The following is a 15,785-nucleotide window of genomic DNA, read 5'->3' on the forward strand; positions in this document are numbered from 1 at the left end:
CAAGAATTGTGGAAGCAATGTTGAATGTAAACTCAGTAAAATTATGTAAAGTGGGTTTCTACAGGTTACTAAATTGACCAGTAATAGCAGCCTCCCACCTCATGCAGCTTTATACTGCAAAGACGACTCAAAACTGGTTTTGAGAACTAGAACTTAACCTGTGCCTTGTACTGTTGTAACTATAACACACTACTCCAGCTCTCTCGTTTTGATTGTTCTGTTCTGGTTTTGTAGATAGTAGGTTGTTAATGCCTACCTATTTTTTGGCAATTAAAAACTGTTGCATCTACAACGTATCTTAATTCGTGTAAAATGTAGAGTCTGTCTCACTGACTCTGATCACTAATCGTTAGGATGTATTTGCCATTGGAGAAATTCATTCTAGTAAAGCTGGTTCCATCTTATCATACTTGTTTTTCTGTGTTGTATAAACAGGGACGGAGAACAAATGCAGCTTTATATAGCTAATTGCACGACGACTATGTTCCCCTTTGCCAGTACAATGCTGATGTCTTTTCTACTGTGGTGTTCAGTGAGGGCAAAAATTAAATTTGGGAAAACACTTAGTAATACAGAAATGCTTACTTAGAGTACTGTGAGGAACTACGGTAGAAGTAGCCTGACATGAGCAGCACTTACGAGACCTAGCTCCAAAATGGAAGAGCTTAAGGAAATGTGCGTATGTTTCTCCTAAATTTAGTATTCTAAAGTAAAGTTATTAGCATAAACTCAGCATCTTTGTTTCTTGAGAGTTCATCTCTTCCTGTTCTTATCCACTTAAGTCATCATGCTCTCTTTGTAGACACATCTGCTGTGAGTGTTTTATAATGATCAAATGGTGGATTACTAGTGCCAAAGAGCAATAAAAGACTGGAACAGATCCAAATATGTTTTGAAGGAGGTCAGTGGGAGGTGATAGATCTCTACAGGTCATTTTCTGAGGGCTTGTTTGTGTCTCATGCTAGATTATAGTATATGCATGTGTGATGTGTTGACCTAGGCTGGACACTAGGTCCCACCAAGCTGCACTATTACTTCCCTCCTCAGCAGGACAAGATGGGGGGAGAAAATAAGATGTAAAAAACCTCATGGGTTAAAATAAAGACAGTTTGATAAAGCAAAGGAAAACAAAAGATTTATTCTCTACTTAGAATCATAGAATAGTTTGGAGTGGAAGAGACCTTTAAAGATCATCTAGTCCAACCCCGCTGCAAGGAACAGGTACATCTCCAAACCAGATCGGGTTGGTCAGAGCCTCATCCGAGCTGGACTTGAATGTTTCCAGGGATATGAAGCATCTACCACCTTTCTGGACAACCTATTCCCATGTTCCACCACCCTCATTGTAAAAAATGTCGTCTTTGTATCCAGTCTGAATCTACCTCCCTCTGTTTTAAAACCATTACCCCTTGCTTCTACTTCCCATTAGCAGGCTATGTCCAGCCACTTCCCAGGAAGTAGTGGTTTCTCCAGAAGACAAGTGTCATAATGAAAATCCCCCCCGCCAAAGCAATAGCCAAAACAACTTTCTAGCTCCCAATACAAAGCACAGCACTGTGAGGGCTGCTGTGGGGAGAATTAACTCCATCTCAGCCAGACTCAGTACAACCTGATAATAACAAATGATACTTTGTGCCTCTTTTTTTGAAGATCTCAAATCAATTTATAAAAATTGTAGATTTTGTACATCATCCTGAAGCAGAAAAATTTAGGAGGAATGATGCTGAATGGCTCATTTGGGTCACTACTGACCTGCAGTAGTGTGGAGGAGAGAACACTTCTGGGTTGTTTAATCCTTGCCCTTATGTTTAAAAAAATAACTGATATTTTGTTATGTGCTGAGGTTAAGACTCTAATGTGTCTGTTTAGGAGCTTTTAGAGATTATTCTTTCGTTTTTCAAGCAGGCAATATTCTTGCAATGTCACTGTGAATATTGGATATAGATGTCCCAGTTCAGTATTTAATATGAGCTATATTAATGGACTGCAACGGCACACAGTTAGAGTGACCCTGTACATCACTTTGGGTTTCGTATGCCTACACAAGCAAGAGCACAGTATTCAATGGTGGATATTTCTTAGATGATGGCTGAACGATTATTGTCTAACAATCTTAACAGGTGCCGTACCAAAGATGAGTTATTGACATGTGACATTTCACTTTCTGTTGAAGTGTTACTTATTATTCTTGCTCCTTATCTTTCTGGGTCCTCAATCTTTCTTGCTTGCTTTGCTTTTTGCCTCTAGTTATTAATTCTCTTTATTAAATTACTTTTTTCCCCCTTGATGAATTGCTTACTTCAGCTTAATGACACTAATGTTAGTGCTCTTTCCCTCTCTGAGTATCTCCCCTGCTCAGTGCTTTGCTTCAGCGGTGCTGGGTAAATACATACAGTATTATATGACAGTTTGGGTTAGCTCACATTGTTTGTGTGCTACTGAGGTCTGTTTGGACAGGAGGAAGTAAATGGTTTGCAATTTGACTTTTAAACATGTTTTCGTTTTAAATATCAATCATTGCCCTGTGCTTTAAAAACAAACATTACCCACAGAAATGTTAGTCACCTGAATCAGAGCTACAGGGCTACAGATTTAGCCTATATTTTCCAGATTAACAGAATCTTTCAGGATGTAGCAGATACTTATAAATTTTGCACTGATTTTTGTGTTGTTCAGCCAAACTTCCATCATCTGTAGTAGTTCATAGTCGTATCACATTAAATGCTAAGCACAGTCGAACAGTGAGCACATCCTGTCTGGAGGCTGAATTGTGCTCTGTGTCTTGCAGGGGACAGGGCATGAGGAAACTTAAGTAAGGGAGCATGAATTTCCTGTTTTAATTATTCTCAAAATGTCTTTGAACATGGTCTGTGGTGGCAGTCCCAAGAATATTGGAAAATTCATAAATGCTTTGGGACACTGAGAGGAAGTTTAACAGTATGTGAGTTAAAAAGTCATCTGTATGAAGTGAACCTATAGCTGAGGCGACATTAACACTCTGAAGTGTAGAAAACTCATTTCGAAGGTACTGACACAAGGAGTGGCTTTAGGGGGAAAAAAAGGTGAAGGCAGCTGCCTCTTCAGAGTTTATTCCCAGTATTTTTCCCATCATTCCAGCTTCTCACTGTTCCTTGTCCTTACCAGCTCAGATTTTCCCTTTCATTCTGTTCTTTCCTAGTCTTCCTTATGAATGTTAATTTAGGATTTTAAAGTGTGTTATGCAAATTTTGGTCAGCTGCATAGAACATGAAAAAAAACCCCAAAAAACAAACAAAAAAACCCTCCAACAACAGCAAGGAAAACAGCACCCTGCTCCCCAAGACCTCAAAAGGCTGCCCTTATGTGGATATCTTATTCTGACAAAAAAGAAAAGTCACAAAAGTACCATGAATGATCAGTGGGCTGGTTTTGTGCATATGGAAATACCTGGAGTCACACCTGTGTACAGAAGGAGGCAATGCGGATGCTGACACCTTGTTCTTTGGAGACGGACTGAGAGCTTTGCGTCTCGCTTTTCCGCTGGAAGAGTTCCTGAGTAGCTTTTTGAAAATGTGCTTGTGCTGAAATTCAAAGACTGCCTAAATGATATAAATCACTGTGGTTTAGCTTTCAGAGAGAGAGAAGAGGACATTTCAAATTAAGCAGAAATGGGTACCGTCTCACATAAATCCTGTTGGCATCCGTCTGCATAAATGAAGAAATGTCTAGCTAATACTAAATAATGCATGCGTCTTGGATCACAGAGAGGCTTAACTTAGCTTCGTCTGAGCTCAGAATGAATTGGCCAAGGACCTGTGAATGTCTGATTGGTAATTTTATGTCTATGGATGGGTCATTAATATTTCATTTACTCTTCAGACTTTTTTGGGTTGTTGTCTATGTATTTCATATTTCAGATTTGGTTTGTTAAAGTAATCAAATGCTGAAAGTTGCAAGTATTTTTTTCTGTTTTACTTTGCCACTTTAGCAAAAAAAGTTTTTTTTTTTTCTGTTTTACTTTGCCGCTTTAGAGTTTTCCTCTGTGGGAACAATTCCTGTCAGCCTGTTCCTTTTACTAGTTCCCTGAAGATTCTGGTTCTATGAGAAAGTTTGCTACCTAGTTCTTCCTCCTTTCTCAAATCTCAAAAAAAAAAGACTTGCTTTTTTATATTAAAAGAAAAAAAAAAGGGATCGACTATTGTAAGATGCATTGTGGCAGCTGTGATCACTGGCTGGTCTTCAGTCTCCTGGTTGAGACAGCTTCAAAGTCTCCTTACTGAGGTCTGATGTGCATCTCCCCATTGCCGTTGCCACTTTAGCCAACTGGAAACTGCTTTCTACTTGTTGTTATCCTTTCAGGGTGCCTGTAATTCCACTGTTCTCTTTACCAGCAGGAAAAGTCTGTGAGGAAAAAACATTTTTCTAGCCTTAACTTTTCTGTGTTCTTTCAGTATACCTGCCTAATTTCAGGCAATGGGTTTATTCTTAAATTAATTCCTACTTAATTATTCTAGCTTTTTTTTTTTCTTGGATATTTTCTATATTAAAATCTACTTCCATGTTAGGAATTATTCACTATAAGAATCAAAAGATGAGTATTATGATATCAATGCTGCCTTAGTCTATGCTTTTAATTATAATCTAGAAAGGGCTTTATTAATTTGTTGTATATCTCATGACATAAGATATGAAGCATGCAGAAAATCTGTTCTGCATTGAGGTGGTCAGCTGCGTTGCTGAAATATTAATTTTGACTGAGACGTGAACTGAGAGGGGATGAGAAAGGAGAATTAAACAGTCTGTGGTTGGAAGAGGAGGATCGATAGAGCCTTTTGCTTAAAGGAAGACCTGCAACCTGGTCAGGATGTGATTGAAGCAGGACCTTGAGGGTTCTATATCATGCTGCTGTGAAGTGGCTCTTCGAAGTAAGGATGTGTTTTCAGAAATGATGTGCTCTATCAAGAGGAGACATAGCCTCCCCACCAGTCAGTTGGCGTTATTGAACAGTTTGAGAGCTGCTTGAGTAAACTTGTTAATGGTTAGGAGTTTTTTAAGGACTCTTGAAATTTTAAGTGCTCTGCGTATTTGAGAAATCTGAATGTTGATTATTGGTGAAAAAGAGAGATTGTACTTTACAAAAAAAATATACTGTACAATGACAATACATTTCATTAAGCTTTAACTGAGAGTCTTTTCTTTGAGGTGTGTTTAGGAGGAAGGGGTGAAAATTGTGGGTGGGAATATTTTGTTACAGGAAAGACTGTAGTTAATGCCTGAAGTTAAATGATGATTCTCAAGTGAACCAGTCTGACTTAAAGCCATTGCTCAGTAAGGATTTACTCAAAGTGATTTGTGTGTTACATGAATGATTCAGGCGTGTATCATTCCTGGGCTATTTCTATAAAAGAAGGATGTGTAAACAAAAGTATGGCACAAAGAATGAAGTGTTAAATTAGGATGCCAGTGCAGTGTATATTTAACTTCAACCAAAAAATGTTGCTTCTGGCTGTACTTCAGCTTGTTCCTAGAGGCGTGATTGTCTTGTGATAAGTAAAGAAAGTTGCAATGGATCAGTACTTAAAATAATAAATAACTCAGGTAATGAAAGAACAAAATATTCTGTCACTCATGCAGAGTAAAACAAGTTGTCTTACTGTGGAAAAAACAAACGATAAGCAGTTTTTTCAGTACAATAAATAAAATATTTCTGTGGGGTTGCCTTTTCAATGCTATCATTTTGATATAGGTATTTATCAGTATATACATCTCATGTTGCTCTTTTCTGAGGATCCAGCATCTTGTTTGTTTTAATCAAAGACTCCTATATAGACTTTTAAGACCTCACTGGGTCTTTTTCAAACCTCTGAATACAGCTCATTCTTCTTGAAGGTTTATAGTTACCCTCAAATATCTAAGAGGACATTCTGACATTGCTGTGGAGGGAAATGTGTGTGACAGAAATCAGGCTTACGCTGCAGAACCAGTACTGTGATCAGCATTTCTCTCTGTCCCTTAAAAGGCTGTTGTGAGTCCAGTGCCTCTTTCTCTGGTATCTTCTTGCCTCACATACCAAAAGAGCACTCTGGTTCCATCATTAGTAGTAGCAGCTCATCTTCTACTAATGAAATCTCACAACACCTTGATGCATTAGGATGTACCAGACCATCTGTTTGCACTCCTGTGTCTTGAACTTGAAGACCATGACTGGCTGTGGCCTGACCTTCAAGGGTGAACCATGTGCATAGTCAGTGAAGGTGATGGAGCACAAGCATATTGGTGACCCATCTTTAATCTCTACCCATGAGACAGCTACTATATTCCCTTAAGCACCTCTGTTCTTCATCTCTCTGCATTCTTCTGACACCCTATATCCTTATGGAGGTGTAGTTACTGGTATTGCATGTAATACTTAGGATGAAATTGCATCAATGTTGTATAGTGTAGTAAAAGAATGGCTTTTTTCTTGTACTTTCTGAAGATGCTCAACATTTTATTGGCTTTTTTTTTTTTTGTTGCAGCTGCACATTGAGCAAATTATTTCAGAGACCTATCAATGAAACTCCCAAGACATTTTTTTCTAAGCTGTAAGTGCCTAGAAAAGTGTTCAGGGATTTCAGTCTGGTGTATGCTTTTATGAGATCAGATGGTGTTTCAATTGCATTAAAAAATGCTGGGTATTACCTGAAACCTAAGGACAGTACATCGACAAATGAGCTCCCACAGTGGATCACAGAAATGGATTGGCAGAAGGAAATGAGAGAGGACATTTCTCTCAATGCAAATATTTTTTTGCTGAGGTCTGTTTTTCCAAAGGCAGAGAGCCAGGAAAAAAAACCCACCAGCACAGCAGCAACAAATCTGTTTTTCCAACTGCAGAGAGCTGCTAGAGAGCCACAATAATACAGTGGCCATTGCCATACGTTTTTCAGGAGCTTTTGTAGTCTGTATGAGGTTAATGTGAAAACTATTTGTCGTGCTCATACCTTTCTCCTTCTGAAACCAGTCTGAGATGCATTCTGTACAATCACACAAACTTCTCAGGTCTCCTTGATTTCTCTGTGATCTGTTTTGATAAATTGGACCAGTAAGAAGTAACATACTGTGTTTAGCAAAGCTGTCCACTTGTCATTCAAGGTGTGGAATGGAGCTTGCAGGGGTTACACCAAATCTTTTAAGAACGTCTTTACATAACTGACACTTTTCCATATAAATTTTGTGCAAGTGCTGGAGAGTTTTATCTTCTTTCATTGTATGTTCTCAAAGGGCAGAGTCCCCTCTGCATCATGGTTTTGGAGAAAACCAAATCGGAGCATTAGTTTATGATGCATTCCATATTCTTAAATATACAGTAGGAGAGAGACTGCTGTCAGTTTAAAGTCCTTCTGAAACTTTGTCTGCCTTTGCAGACATTGGCTGCCAAAGAATCCATTTTATTTTCTGTTAAGGATATCTTCATCTAGATCCTGCTTCTTGTTGCTGCAGGAAGAGTCTTTAGGGGAGAAGAATATTTATTCCAGCGAACTCCTGAACTAACTCCTCAATCCCTTGTTATTACAGCCAGTAATCCACCCTAGGAACATCAGCAATAAATTGGAAAAATTGTGTTGCCATGGCAGCCACCCACTCCTGTTTTCATGCAGATTCTTGAGATTAAAGGCTAGGCTTCAAAATGTACGTACAAAATAGGAGAGGGAAAGGGATTCCACTTTTTTTTTTTTTTTTTTGTATTTTTGCTAGTTTTCAGGTTTTTGTTTTGTAACTTTTTAGAATGCGAAAGAAATGAAAGGGCAGATATTGGTTTAATGGACAAGGTAACCTTGCAGGGGATGTTTTGGGTTTTTTGTTTGTTTGCAAGAACTTTTAGGCTTAGCTATTAGGTATTCTAGAAAGTTACCAATCATCTGTATCTTCTGACCTGGGTTTCAGCGAGTTTCTCTCATCCAGGGTGGTTAGTCTGCAGGGCTGGGAAACTGCTAGGAATGTTACAAGAAGCAGCTTTGTTTTCTGAAGTAGTGGTCTTTCAACTTTAGCACCTTAAATGGTGCTTAAAGATTTGGAGCTTTCTTTTTAGGAAAACTGCTGGAGGTTATGTTTGTGCTACCATATGTTTCCTGCAAAGCAGGCTCAGTGTTGTGCTTCAGAAAGGGGTCATACTGGGTTTAGGAGTCCCACTCCCTACACTTTCAGCTGCTAGAGGTCCTTACGTACTACGTACAGATTTGTCTAGACTGATTGGTTGTTATGGGGAAAAGAAGATCAGGTTTGTTTGGTTTTTTTTTTTTTTCTTTTAATCAGATTTGGAACCCGAATCCTCATCTTGTGAGGCCAGTAACATGACTCCTTTTCTAGCATCACTTAAAGTATCGTCAGTGGTTGTCCACACCAGAAGACTCAGGGTACTCTGAGTATCAATAGTAAGGTACAAGTACAATTCCTCTACGTGGTGCGGTGCTGGATAGGCCTGCAGTGTCTGCAGTCGTTCCTCATAGACTTACTGAGATCACTTTGTTTTAATCAACAGTTTACTGAATTCTATTGAGCACGGTGTAATTTAGATAAAAGGACTTGGTTGTGCAAGGTGGCTGTTGCTTGTGGGGTTTGGAGGTTTTTTTTGTTTGTTATCTTGGTTTTGGGGTGGTTTTTTTTAGGCACCTCTTTCTGAAAGGAATGCAATGTTGTCTTCACAATCACCCGTTTATTACTAACAAGCTATTTTACATGCTTGGTTGCTCATCTTCTAATTTAATCCCCTGTAATGCGTGAGGACACTTTAAAAGGATCCTGTACCAAACCAGAGATTTGGTCTTTTTTAAGGTCTTTTCTATCTTGTTGTTTAATGATGATATAACATTAAGTCAGAGTAACAGAGAACTGACTGTTTTCTAATGTGATTGCCAGCACTGTGTATTAACTGGCTGGGATGCTTTGTAGCCTGGTCTGCCAAATGGAGAATAAGCATACAGTAACTTCTGTGCCATGAGCAACCTCTTCTGGTTCTGCAGTGAATGAAGATCAGCCTTAACTCTAGTTTTTGATTGTTAGAGGCGCCGTACTGTTGCTGACCTGTGACTGTGCTAGTGCCAGAGGTCTGTTGCTTGAGTATCCTGATTCCCTGTTTCTCTGCAGGGCAGATTTCAGGGGCACATGGGAAGCTGTGTAGTTCTGCTGAACTTCTGGCCCATGTAGACTGTTACTTACATGAACAGGCAGAGCCTGTAGTGAGAAAGAACATTTTAAAGGTCTTCTAAAAGAACTTAATAGCTGCTGCTGCTAGTAATTTTATTTTACGGAACAATTTTCATCTTTTAGACCTTTCTTGTTAAATGAATGTGTAAATGGAGAGAATACATTTGTGCCAATGTTTGGAGGTATAACACAATAAAACAATATTTCCCAGTTAGTTTCATAACATTGCCATTGGCAATTTTGTTTTTTGTGAACAAGTATTTATATGCTTTAGAGAGAGTATTAAACTAAAGCCATAAATCATTAAGTAAATGTTCTGATACATTTATTTTCATTTCTATCTGAAGTTGGAGGGAGTTTATATATTCCTTCTATTTTACTAAGGTTTTTTTAGTCTAAAAGTCCTAATATAGGTAATACAATAGATTAAAAAAGCCACAGAAGATGACTTCTCCCTTGAAGCAGCTGGTTTGCAAACTTAGATGCTTGAAGAGTTTCTAAAATCTAAAGTAAAATCTCTTGATCAATGAAAGGACTATGCTTATGATTTTAAAAACAGTCATAAAAATGCATACTCTCATAAAAGTGTGATTCACTTGGGTGTAAATTAAAATTTTCATTACCAACAGAGACTTCAGTGATTGAATCAAATCATTACTTTTAATGGTACATTTTTCATAAAGTCAGTGAAATAAGTCAGCAAGAATTTAGGATTAGCAGCAATAGAAGAAAGAATATTAAATGAGATAGTTTTAAAGAAATTACTGGAACAAATACATCATTTTCCAGTTAAATATTACTTCGGGTTGTCTTCTAAAAATTTTCTTTTTCTTTCCACCTTGCTCTAGGTTTTAGACAGTCTATATTAATTCGCCTTGGAATCAACTTGATAGAATCAACCTGATATGAAGTCTTTTTTTTTTTTTTTTTTCTTCTTCTTCTTCTTTTTTTTTTTAAGTAATAGCAATTTGTGCATTTTCTCCTTTGTGGTTCCATCTCCTTTTTGAGTGATGAACTTGCCTCCGTGGAGATAGGCTAGAAGTTTGCATAAGCATTAACTACTTTAAAGGGATCGGAATCAACCCAGTGAAGAAACCCTCCAACTGTAACAAAATGCTAGCAATACAACATTTTTATGCTCTGAAAGAAAAGAGGGAAGACTGATATGAAAATATTTTTATCATCAAATAAATGCAAGGGAGAGGAGAGGATAATTTTTGGATAATTATCGATGGTGTCTGACAGTTGTGCCCTGTCGCGTTCTCTGCACAGGGTTTTGAAGAGTTTGGGAGCAGAGAAACACTGTGCAATGCTGGATGCGGACATCAGTGCTGTGATTAGCATATGCCATCACGCTGGGGATGGACACTTTCAGGAGCCTAAGTGCCTGATATAGAAACAAGCGCCCAGGCTCTGACTAAAAAGTAGACTCTGATTATAATTCCACCCCCCCTGATCCCTACCCTCCCCACCCCCCCTCCCCACTGCAGTGGTGGCTCAGAACCCTCCAAGCTGGGAGTAAAAATTATTACTGAACAGTTGTAACCCAAGTGCTGTATCTGAGAACTAGTGATTTCTGAGTTTATTAGACTTTTTCTAGAGCTAAGTACTTAGTAATCCTGGCAAACTTTTGGTACGAATAAAAATAAATGAGAAGTTGGGATGATACGTATTTCTTTTAATTGTGAGGGTTTAGAAAGTTTCTAGGCTTTAGTCAGTAAAACAGGCAGTGCTTAGCTTTCTTGTGCAGAGGGTTATTGATCTGTTGATTTATCTTCAACAGCACTTCTAACATATGTAGAAATCTACATATTTCTCTACTTAATACACAGAGAAAGGAGATGTATATTCATCATAAAGATTGGAGAGTTCTATTTCAATATTTTGTTATGCTTTTGACAGAGAATTTAGCTCCAAATGCTAATGATTTTAAGGCTGAGGCAAAAAAAAAATGTAGCTGAGAGAAGCACTGTTTGGTCACTTTTCAAAAGTGCCTTGAGCTGGTTTACTCCTGTGAAGTTGACAGAAAATACTATTTTAATTTTTTTTTTCTTTGACTTTGTGAAGCCTGTTGATGCTCTTTTGAGCTGTTAGAAGAAAAAGAGAGCTGATGGAGGCTGCTCTGAGTGCTACACGGGTAGCTAGAGGGGAAATTGCAAAAGCATGTGTAGGATTTTTTTTTTCTGAAGTCTTACTTGAGTGGCACAAACTGGAATGTGTTGAAAGTGTGCACTTGTTTGTAAATATAAGGCTGTATTTGCAAATTATAATAAGGTCTGGAATTAATAAAAACTGAGGGAAAAGGGAGAAAAACAAAAAGCTAAGAATAGCTGCACATAGGGATGAAATCCCTTATGTAGACCTCCGCTCTCAGAATAATGAGTATGCTCATAGTATCCTTGCTAAGTGAGCTTAAACTGGTGTTTGGGTCCAGGTTGGTTTAGTTGAACGATGTGCCTTTTCTTCTACTGCAATTCTAGACAGGAAAGTACATAATCAATTTCTTTGTGTATTTTGGCATGTTTTCCCATAGTTGAATTCCTGATGTCTCTGAGGTTTGACATGTGTCTGTTAGTTAGCATTGCTTTAACCTGCAGTTAAGAAACTTCAAATCTTGCTTCTCCCCGAAGGAAATATCTGAGTACTCTTATTCACCTTTGGCCAGCAGGCATCATGCTGTTGCCGTCCTCTGTGTGTTAGGGACTTGCCTACATCCACAAACTGCCTCTGCTCCTGACACTCCTCTTATGGATTGAGCGGAAAGGTGTAAAGGTTGGATTCCGCATGTGAGGCCTTCAGGGGCTTCTAGAAGTTGTACAGAGTCATATACAGCCTTATACAGTAGTTTCATGTAGAGCATGATCAGTGTCTGCATGTTCTGCTTTGCTTCTGCATCTGTTCCCAGAGCCACCGAGCAGCCGTGCCATCAGCTGGGTACGTGCACACCGGCCCCACACGGCAGGTTGCTTCCCCCAGGAAGAAGGAGGAAGTGTAGGAAACACTGAAAATCTGACAGACTTCCAGTGACAAGGCAAATCTGTAAAGCTCCATACAGCTGAGGTTTTAAAAAGTCAAGAGGTCCTGAATCCAGCCTGAAGAGTGAACAGCATCTTCATGGCAGAAGTATTTTCCCTTGCTGAGGAGTGTTTAAAAAGTCTGTCTGTGTTAGTTCTCCATTCTCTGAGTTCCTGATGATAAAACTATTTCCATTTTTGCTTTCATACATAACAGATAGGCCAGGTCTATTCAGCAGTGCAGCACAGATCCCTATGCTAGTAACAAATGAGTTTTTGAGTAAGTGAAATTAGCCTATGTAGAGATCTAGCTGACAGCAGTTGTAGTGCTCTTGCAGCGTGCACAAACTTGCACTTCCACACTACATTACTTGGTTCTGTTTAGATATTCTCAGTTTAGTTAATTTTTTTTTTTTTTTTTTTTTTGATAGGAGGAGGATGATGTCTCCCATACAGAATTTGAAATTCAGTGTTCCTGTGTCTGAGTTAGTTACAGTCCTGGTTGTGGAAAACTGAGAGTGAAAACTGAAGGTGTTTGAGCCCAGGTTCAGACATGTGCTGGGATTTTTTTTTTTTTCCTTCCCTAATTCAGAAACTTCCTTTATGGCATTGGTATTTCGTTGTTTCTCATTTTAGTGCCACGTTCATAGATGTAGAATAACTTTTTTTTTTTTTATTTCCTGAACTTGGAAAACAGTGTTTTAGAACAAGCACATCTTTAATGCTTAAAAGTTAGACAGTAAATAGATGATTCTATAAAATTGAAAAGCTACAATAATTTTCACCCTTTCTGTCTTATGGATGTGTTGCTTGACTTGTTCTCTGAATAATGAGGAAGTAAAGGAAATACAGAAGAAACCTTTCTGTTTGTTGCATTTGACTGATGTTAGTAATTCAAAGTATGAAGGATGTTGGGGGGAAGAGTACACAAGCTTGTGATCAGGCTGCCACTATCACTGCAGCAAAGCTGTTGTAACACCTTGACGTTAACTCGATTTGCATCCTTAATATTATGTGTACTTTAAATGAAACTATTACTTTGGTAGTGACAAGATGATCAGTGCTGGACATACACAAATATAAGCTAGCTGAAAAGATGCTTGTAGAGTTGTGCATACCTCATTTGTATCCAGTCTCTGATGTCAAAGGGCTGCACTGAGAAACTGAGGTAAAAGATGAACTACTATTTGCAATAATAAATATCCAAGCCCAACTCACACTGCTTATTAAAGAAGAGTCCTAAACTCTACTACAGCTTTTCTTCTGTAAGCATTGGTAGAGGTGCCTAGTGATGTGCTGTGATGGTACCAGCCTTTCTTGGAGAAAGGAGCCTAATGAAAAGTTCCTTAAAAACTGTATCTCTGGTATTCAGCACTTAGTTTTCTCTTGGCATTCTGCAAACATCAATTCATTCTGCATTGGTGCTTGATGTCCGCACGCAGGTATGTATGGGAACTGACCACACAGCAGCTTCTCCAACACCAATGATATGCAAGTGATGAGCATTTTTCTCTATCATACTGTATTCGTGGTGCTTGGAGGTGGCTCAGAGCTCTGATGCAGTGAAGAGTGCTGAGCAGAGAGGAGGTGATGTATATGGGCAGAGAGAAACATGCCAAGGAGTCTGAAGCTGCAAGGCAGTCGTGCTTGGTTGAAATTGCTCATTTTCAATAGGTCAGCCTCATTTGGTATGATTTTCTGGTGATCTTGTACTCTTCTGTATGAACACGCTGATAATGCCTTCTGACATTTCTGGCTGCTAAGAGACCCTTAGTCCAGTGAGCACAGTTGCTTAGCTGCAGTTATTCAAACCCTTTTTTTCACCCACGTCTTTCTACTTATGATTTTTATGATGGTGGTGCAGCAGCACTGGAAGAAGAGGAAGAAGTTAATTATCTTAACACTGGATCTAAAGTTATGGAGTAAACTTACATGAAGGAATAACAACACAGCAGGGTATATAAAGCAAACAAACAAAACCCCTGGTATGTAAAAACCAAGGTGTTTTTCTCACTGGAGAGAAAATGAAAGAACAAACGTAGGGCAGATGTGAATCACATTGCTTAATGCTAGTGTGGAAAATGTTTGGGTACTAAGGTGTGATGTGTGTGGTCTAAGAATCTCTCTATATAGCAAATAAACATGCATACTACGTTTTGATTATACTTGTAGATGAATGTGGAGAGATTTCTAAGAAATCAGTGATTTGTTTCCTGACTTAGAAGCACTGAAACTAGAGCACCCCATTACTAAAGACAGTATACATGAACTGAAGTGAATTTTCTTTACCGTTTTTAAAACTTGTACTTATGGTGTACACTTTTCATTAAGGGTTTTTGGAGTAAGGGACCAGTGTATAGGTGTTTTACTGCACCATGTTTGCATGTTTTCACTGTTTTTTAAAAATGACTTTGATATTGGCATTTATAGCAAATAGTGTTATAGATATGACAAAATATTCTTTGTTGTTTTGTCAGTAAAGCCAATTCTAGGTTTTGGTTTCAAGACGAGTCCCTGCTTTAGTTCTTAATGTTATTGTTTATACCTTCAGCAATTTACTTATTGCTTCTGTTTCTCTCCATATCTTTACTCGGTAACTTTGCCATGGAATACAGATTGTTTCTAGGTATTGAGGGGTAAAAATAACAATTTGATTTTATGCTTTTTTTTTTTTTGCTTCTTAATGAGAAATTGTTTGTGGTTGCAAATTCTTAATTTAGTAGACGCTAGTTTTACTATGTGTAAAATATTCCAATTCTTTGCCTGAAGAGCTTTAAAAAAAAAGTTTTTCATACTGGAGAAACAGAAGAAACAAAGAGAAAGGAAATGAAATGAGTGAACATAAGACTTGTGATCTGTCTGATGTGTCTACCTCCTGTGATAAAATATTTGTTGAGCTGAGTTATCTATGCCTTGCTTCATAGAAGTATGCTTATAAGTATTAGTCTCATTCACTCATTGACCCGAAATTAGTGTTAGTTATATTAAATGACTTCTTTCTCATAGATGGAAAACCACTTGTAGTCCTCGAAAAAAATGATTAATGACAAAATTTGCAATAAGTTGTTGTGTTGGTTTTTTTTTTTTTTTTTTTTCCAAATTGACAATTAATCATTCTTACAGAATTATTTTAACCATGGAGTATGGTTTATGTGAACAGCTATTATAAGAACTTATAATGGTGAAAAATAAGGCAAAGATTTCTCTTAGTGTCCATGGATATTTGGAATAACTTTCACTGGATTATTTGAATTTCATTTTTTTTTCTACTGAAGGAAAAAAAAAAACAAAAACCAAAACCCCAAACCAGATTAAGTTAAAATCAAATAACAAACCCAGCTGGATAGTAGGAGGGCATGAGCGCGTAGCTAAATGATTTAACACAATTTGAAAACTATTGACAATTTTCAAGCAGGCTTACCCGGTGTTTTTTATTAATACTTTATACTGAATGCTCAGCAGTGTTTTAATCCTAATTTCTTACAGGTAGGGTTGACTGAAAGCAGCCATATTTTTTTGCTTAATTGCTTAGTTTTGTTTTGTTTTGTTTTTTTAATGCCATTGCCTTGTACGGACATGGCACAGGTCTCAAATTCTGCTTTTTTA

The 15,785-nt window shown here is 37.9% G+C and overlaps 1 protein-coding gene across 1 annotated transcript in view; it reads left to right on the forward strand.

Moving 5' to 3' along the window:
* The window catches only part of UTRN (utrophin), a 356,589-nt gene that overhangs the window by 223,685 nt on the left and 117,119 nt on the right, over positions 1-15,785 (forward strand). The gene's annotated exons all lie outside the window — the stretch shown is intronic.

This window comes from Chlamydotis macqueenii, chromosome 3 (genome assembly GCF_036417535.1).
Source record: "Chlamydotis macqueenii isolate bChlMac1 chromosome 3, bChlMac1.mat, whole genome shotgun sequence".
NCBI classification, from domain to species: Eukaryota; Metazoa; Chordata; class Aves; order Otidiformes; family Otididae; genus Chlamydotis; species Chlamydotis macqueenii.